The sequence below is a fragment of the Nelumbo lutea genome, chromosome 1 (assembly GCF_056320005.1).
Source record: "Nelumbo lutea isolate HS-2025 chromosome 1, American lotus-T2T, whole genome shotgun sequence".
NCBI classification, from domain to species: domain Eukaryota; kingdom Viridiplantae; phylum Streptophyta; class Magnoliopsida; order Proteales; family Nelumbonaceae; genus Nelumbo; species Nelumbo lutea.
The window spans coordinates 187027661-187033451 of NC_142684.1; the positions used below are offsets into that span (position 1 = coordinate 187027661).

Genomic DNA, 5791 nt, shown 5'->3' on the forward strand with positions numbered 1-5791 from the left:
GGTAGTGTTTATCAAGAGGGAATCTCTACAGCGAAAAGAGCCGGAGCCGGGGGAGGACCCGACCCAACCCAAGAAATGACTCAACTCAACCATATGATAATATAGGTCTCCTGAAAGCATTTGGTAATACTCAAAACCCAAACATGAACCATTTACGTAGAACGAAGTAACGACAGGATTGGTTTGGGCCTTTTGGGGTTGTCACAACTCACAACTCAAAAGATGAAACATAACTCTCGACTCCTATCCGTTCCTACCACCACATAAAAGCTGCCCCCGGTGCTCCGTATAATGTCAAGGTTTTGAGGAGGGCATGTACAAATCGGACATCATCCCTCTTTCCCTTCCCCCTCTTAACAAGAGGATGACAATGTAACACAAGACTCATCTCTTAATGGGGAGGGGAGAATTCGGGAGAATGACTGTTCAGCCTATCTCATAATTTTTAGTCCTATTGTACAGGTGGGATGAATGTCGATATCAAATCTGCAGATAGGATGCAATTTATAGGAGGAAGAGACTATTAGTAAACTATGGGAGGCTTTAATTTCAGAATTTTGTGGTGGAGGGCTTAATTGACCGGGGGGAATTCACCCCAAAACAACTACCCACGGACACAACCACTGAGATAAGGGATGATGAGATGGGATTGGGCGCAGGGGGTGGGGGCTCCCATCACAATTCACAATCCACGGTTTGCTCTGTTAATTATCCACGTCACTTATTATCATATTACACATTCCACTACGAATACCTACTTTGGTTTTTTGTGGCCCCTGTTTATCTGCCCTAGCGTATCGGCTTGTGCTTAAATAAATTAGCCACGTCACTATCCATCCCTAACATAACCATAACAATACATGCATATATGGTCCTGATTGCAATGGGAAAAAAAAATAATAATAATAAAATATTAAAACACTTCAAATGACTGTTCATCAGCAAATGTATGGCATAATCCCTTTTCTGGAGGGATTATCATATTATGTTGAAATGCTGCAGAAACATCAAAAACCCCCCTACATCCATTCTGATGACTTGACAATTCTATTCCTAATTCAGTACAGTTACCACTGTTTGGTGTTTGGTGAGTTGGACGAGGTTTACGATGCGCACCGAATTTTAAGCTAAATCCTCTCACAGACTCACACCGTCGCAGTCGCACTCGCACTCGCACGTGATTTTCCTAAACTCTCGTCTCGTGTTGACGTGTAGTACAGCTCATCTCCCTTTCTAAATAAAGCCAAGCCCTATCCAACTCTTACACGTATTTTGTTGTGAGCAGATCCCATCCCAGCTCCAAGTCTCCAACAAATGCGTACACCCCTGCACCACTCGCTAAGACGCTTACCACACTACAAAAGTACCAAACACATCCTTCACAGTACATTTACACAATCAAGCTGGAGTCGAAGCATCACCATGTCTATTTGTTCAATTTTCAATGTGCATTGCAAATTGTAACGTAATAATAATATTAATAAAACAAAACTTATTTGTTTGTTTTTTAGTACTGTGCCCTCCTTTTCTTTTCTTCTCTTTTTCCTTCCCAAAAATATATAAAAATCAACAATTACAACCCTAATCAAACTAGTAAATATAGCCATTTGAGAGAGAGACTGATGAGTGAGAGAGAAAGAGAGAGAGAAAGAGTAACCAAACAACAGAAAAGGTTAGAATTTTCCTCCTTCTCTAATAATAACAATAATAATTATATTACTTCCTTCAACGCCAAGCAGACGCGACGGTCAGCACCCGATCCATCCAACCAAAGCACATCCCTCCGCCCTCTTCTTTAATAGTGAATCCTGGGTTATTCCGGTACACCGAGTTGAGCCGACTCCGCATTGACTCGGATACTTGTTGACCCAGTGACCACGCCTCAAACCCGGCCATTCTCATCCTGGCACGCCACTTCCCCAACACCTCACACCGCTCTATCCTTTCCCATCCCTCGCATGCCACCATATTTGCAGCTTTCCTACCCAAACACTCCTCCACTTTCACCCGCTTCGCTGAGTCCCGGGGCATGGTCGCGTCTAGCGAGTCAAACACAGCCCGGTAGTACGCGCAGACCTCCCCCACTCGTCCCACGAACGTCGCCGTGTTGGCGTTCATCTCTTGCTCCACCACCGTCACCACCCGTGGACCCAACTCCTTCACCACCCTAAGCAATTGGTCCCTTGGGTTCTCCGTTGACACGCTCTCGTCAGGCATTCTGTAGAGCCTGAACGCAAAATTCACAGCCAGTGCCTCCTCATCGTTGCACCCCAGCGTCTCCCTGTTCAGATCACGTATTTTCCGGCTTACCACGTTGAACTTTAGGCCCACTCCAAATCGCTCCGCATGTTTCCTCAGCCGATCCCCCACTACACGTAACCCGTCTGTTTCTCCGTTGCTGGGTTCCGCAACAGCGGTGATCTTCACGGAGGTTGGCTCTCCGTGCTGTCGGTCCGCAAGCGCGTGAATAAGGCTCATATACTGGCTTCCTTGGCTGATATCAAAATCCACCACATGGACATTGTTGGGTTGGTCCCTCGTGGCTTCAAGAATTGCCAGATTAGCAGCCGTGAATCCAAGCTTAAAACAGGGGGATCCCTCGTATAGCATCCGCGTCGCCATCATGTGCTCATCACTGAACAGCTCCATCACCGGAGGAGGATTCTCGGTTGGGTTCATGCGGGACCGGAGAGCAGATACCATATACGCCGTCAATCTCTGTTCTGGATCGCCTTGCACGTTGGATACCTGATTCAGGCGGGCTAGAGTCGTCGTAGCGGCGTCCATGTTTCCTTCGGCGATGGCCGCTGCAGCGTCTAGCAAAGACTGCTTCGAAGAACTGGAGCAAGAGGATGGAGAAGCCGAAGACGAGGACGACGAAGAGGTTGGAGAAGGCGAGAGAGGCTTCTGATTTTGGATCAGGCCCTGTATAGTTTCGCTCCACCCACTGCTAGTGATCACCGAAGCCGCGTCTCCTTCGTCTTCGTCGTTGTCATCCAAGAGCTGTTTCTCTAGTTCTTGAAGCCGGCTTCTCATCTTGTCCGAGTCTGGCTCCGATTCAAGAGGCACAACTCGGTTTGCAACAGAATTGGAGAAAGAAATCCCAGACAAAGCAGAGTTGGCACAAGAAGGGCTGTTGCTCTGAGTATGGTTGATAGGGTTAAACGGTTGAGGCCGAAGCTGTGGAAAATGGGGGAGTCCGAAACTTTTCGTCAAAGTGGAAGTCCCGGACACCTCCGATGAGGGGAAATCAACAGGAGATAAGGGAGAAATCGGAGAGTTGTGGTGGTAAGTCCTCGGTTTAACGGACCTCGCAAAGAAGCTGGAACCAACGAGTTGTTGTTGATGTTGCTGCTGATGTTGCTGCAGTAGCAGTTGCTGCTGATGCCGAAGAAGCTGCTGTCGTTCTAGTTCCGCTAGGGAACGTTTGCCGACTAGTTCGGTTCGTCGAGGAAGGATCGTCGGGGAAGAACTATCGACATGAAATTGTGACCTGTATTGAAGTTGTCCATTACTGTTTGACGCCGCCGATCCGCCGCCGATTCCCATGGAGCTATAGAAATCAGCGCTCCCGGAGAACCTAGACGTCATTGTTGGTGAAAGAACAAAAACAATTGGAAGAGAAAATTGGATTTTTAGCAAAGGGGAGGATCGATTTTTAAGCAAACCATACTCTTCAATGGCATCAGAGAACAAAACCCATTAACACAGAATAATTAACCATTTAGAACATGGAATTCCGTTTCTCGGGGACCCTCTCTCTCTCTCTCTCTGTGTCCCGTGTCTCTCCTCCTCCCTCATCTGGTTTGGTTTCGTGGATCGTTTTATTATATTGTTGTTATTCTCTCTCTCTCTCTCTCATATACACACGTATGGTGCCGTAGCTTTCTTGTAAACTGTCGATTCCCGGTTATTTTCGTGCGGTTTCACCTCCATCCGTCGGTCTTTTTTCGTTTACGTCCAGCCTCAGGATTTCAAAACCGGAAAAGGATTCAGAAATCCGTCTACGAGGGCCGTGTGGCGGAGTCCCCACCTTTGAAAAAAAAAATGGAAGAGTAAAGCGTTCCCACCTTTTGTAAATTCCGGAGGAGGAATTGTTATGTCATAAATGAGGCTCAGTTTCTGCAAATTAACCTTAATGGTCGCTTCGCTACCGTCGAAAGCCGTTAAAAAAATCTGATTGTATTCTCTCCTTTTTATTATAATTTTGTTATTAATTTATTTATTAGACAGAGATAAGATTAGATTAGATTAGATAGAATATAGAATTAGCGGAGTGACTAAAATGCCATCTGGCTACTAACAATCAGATGTTTGTCCGCCAGGACCACACCGTCGTCACTCGTCACCCACCATCTGATTCGGGGTTTGACTCGGTTAAGTTGTTGATTCTCTCTACGGAAAGAACGTGTCAAAGATCAAAGTCATCAAACCCCTGTGAGGGGGAGGGGGCTGGTGTTGCGGGGCCTAACTTGAATGTCAGACCGACCCCCGACCCCCAACTTAATATAAATTTTCTTTTTAGCTGGGGGTTGGAAATGAGTTTGGTTGGGTTAAGACGAACAAAGAACCGAAGTTGGAGTGTAGCTGGATTCATCATTCCAATATTGGTCGATAAGCGATGATCCCATCACGAAACGTCCAATTTAAATTTGATGCCTCGCCAGATCTCCTGTAAAATTAATTAAAGCATGTAGATGGTAAACTGAGGAAGTCATTAATAATAAAGTTGGGTGAGGTTGACCGTGTCAAATTGGAGGTAGAATACGTGAAATTCTATGGGTACAATTGTCATCGAAGCAGATGTACTCGGTTGCGTGCCGGAATTATTATAGGAAGGGAATCGGTTAGCAACCGGACCATTCGCCCACCTACGGTCTAAAGCTCCATGCGAGTTGGGCTTCAGTCAGGGCAAAAGCCCGTTCGAGCAGCTTTATTTGAAGTGAAGATATTCCCGATGCAAGTTTGTAAAAGGCAGATATAACGGTGTGGGCCCTGATAGAAGTCGATCTTACCTGATGACGAGTCGATGAATGGTCCAAGTGGACTTATCTTAATAATAATAAATAAAAATTATTTAAAATTTATCATATTTCAAAAGGTCCAGAGACCCTATATTTGTAAAGTTTTATAAAAGTAATTTTTTTAAAGTGCTTTTGTAAAAGTATTTTTGTAAAAGTACTTTTATAAAAGTACTTTCATATAAGTGTTTTTATAAAAGTACTTTCAAAAAGTTCTTTTATAAAATTACTTCTATAAAAGTGCTTTCATAAAAGTACATTCGTAAAAGTTTTTTGTAAAAGTGATTTCATAAAAGTGCTTTCATATAAAAGTACTTTTATAAAAGTGCTTTCATAAAAGTATTGTTGTAAAAGTGCTTCATAAAAGTATTTTTCGTAAAAGTGCTTTTATAAATCTTTTGTAAAAGTGCTTTCATAAAAATACTTTTGTAAAAATGCTTTTATAAAAGTGTTTACATAAAAATGTTTTTCGTAAAAGTGATTTCGTAAAAATACTTTCATAAAAGTAGCTTTATGTTGTTTTCAGTTTTGATTGATTTCAAATTGGACAAGGATTTGCTCGCATGATCGGATTATTGGAAATTTGGTTTAGGTTTAATTCAAACCAATAAGAATATGAACTAATTTATTTTGTATTGGCCCAATCCAATAATTATAATGGATCGTCCAATTCCGATTTGATAAGGTTTTGATCGGATTGGATCCAAACCAAAACTAGTTGATTGACACCCCTACCTTGGAGCACCTTTAGGCTATGTTTGGTTTGAAAG

General features: G+C 43.5%; 1 pseudogene across 1 annotated transcript; it reads right to left on the reverse strand.

Annotated features, from left to right (window-relative positions):
- Positions 1–1404: 1404 nt before the first annotated feature.
- LOC148879871 (scarecrow-like protein 8 pseudogene) lies at positions 1405–5083 on the reverse strand (annotated as a pseudogene). The gene has a single exon (XR_016104371.1). The product of XR_016104371.1 is annotated as a scarecrow-like protein 8 pseudogene (transcript).
- Between the last annotated feature and the right edge of the window lie 708 nt (positions 5084–5791).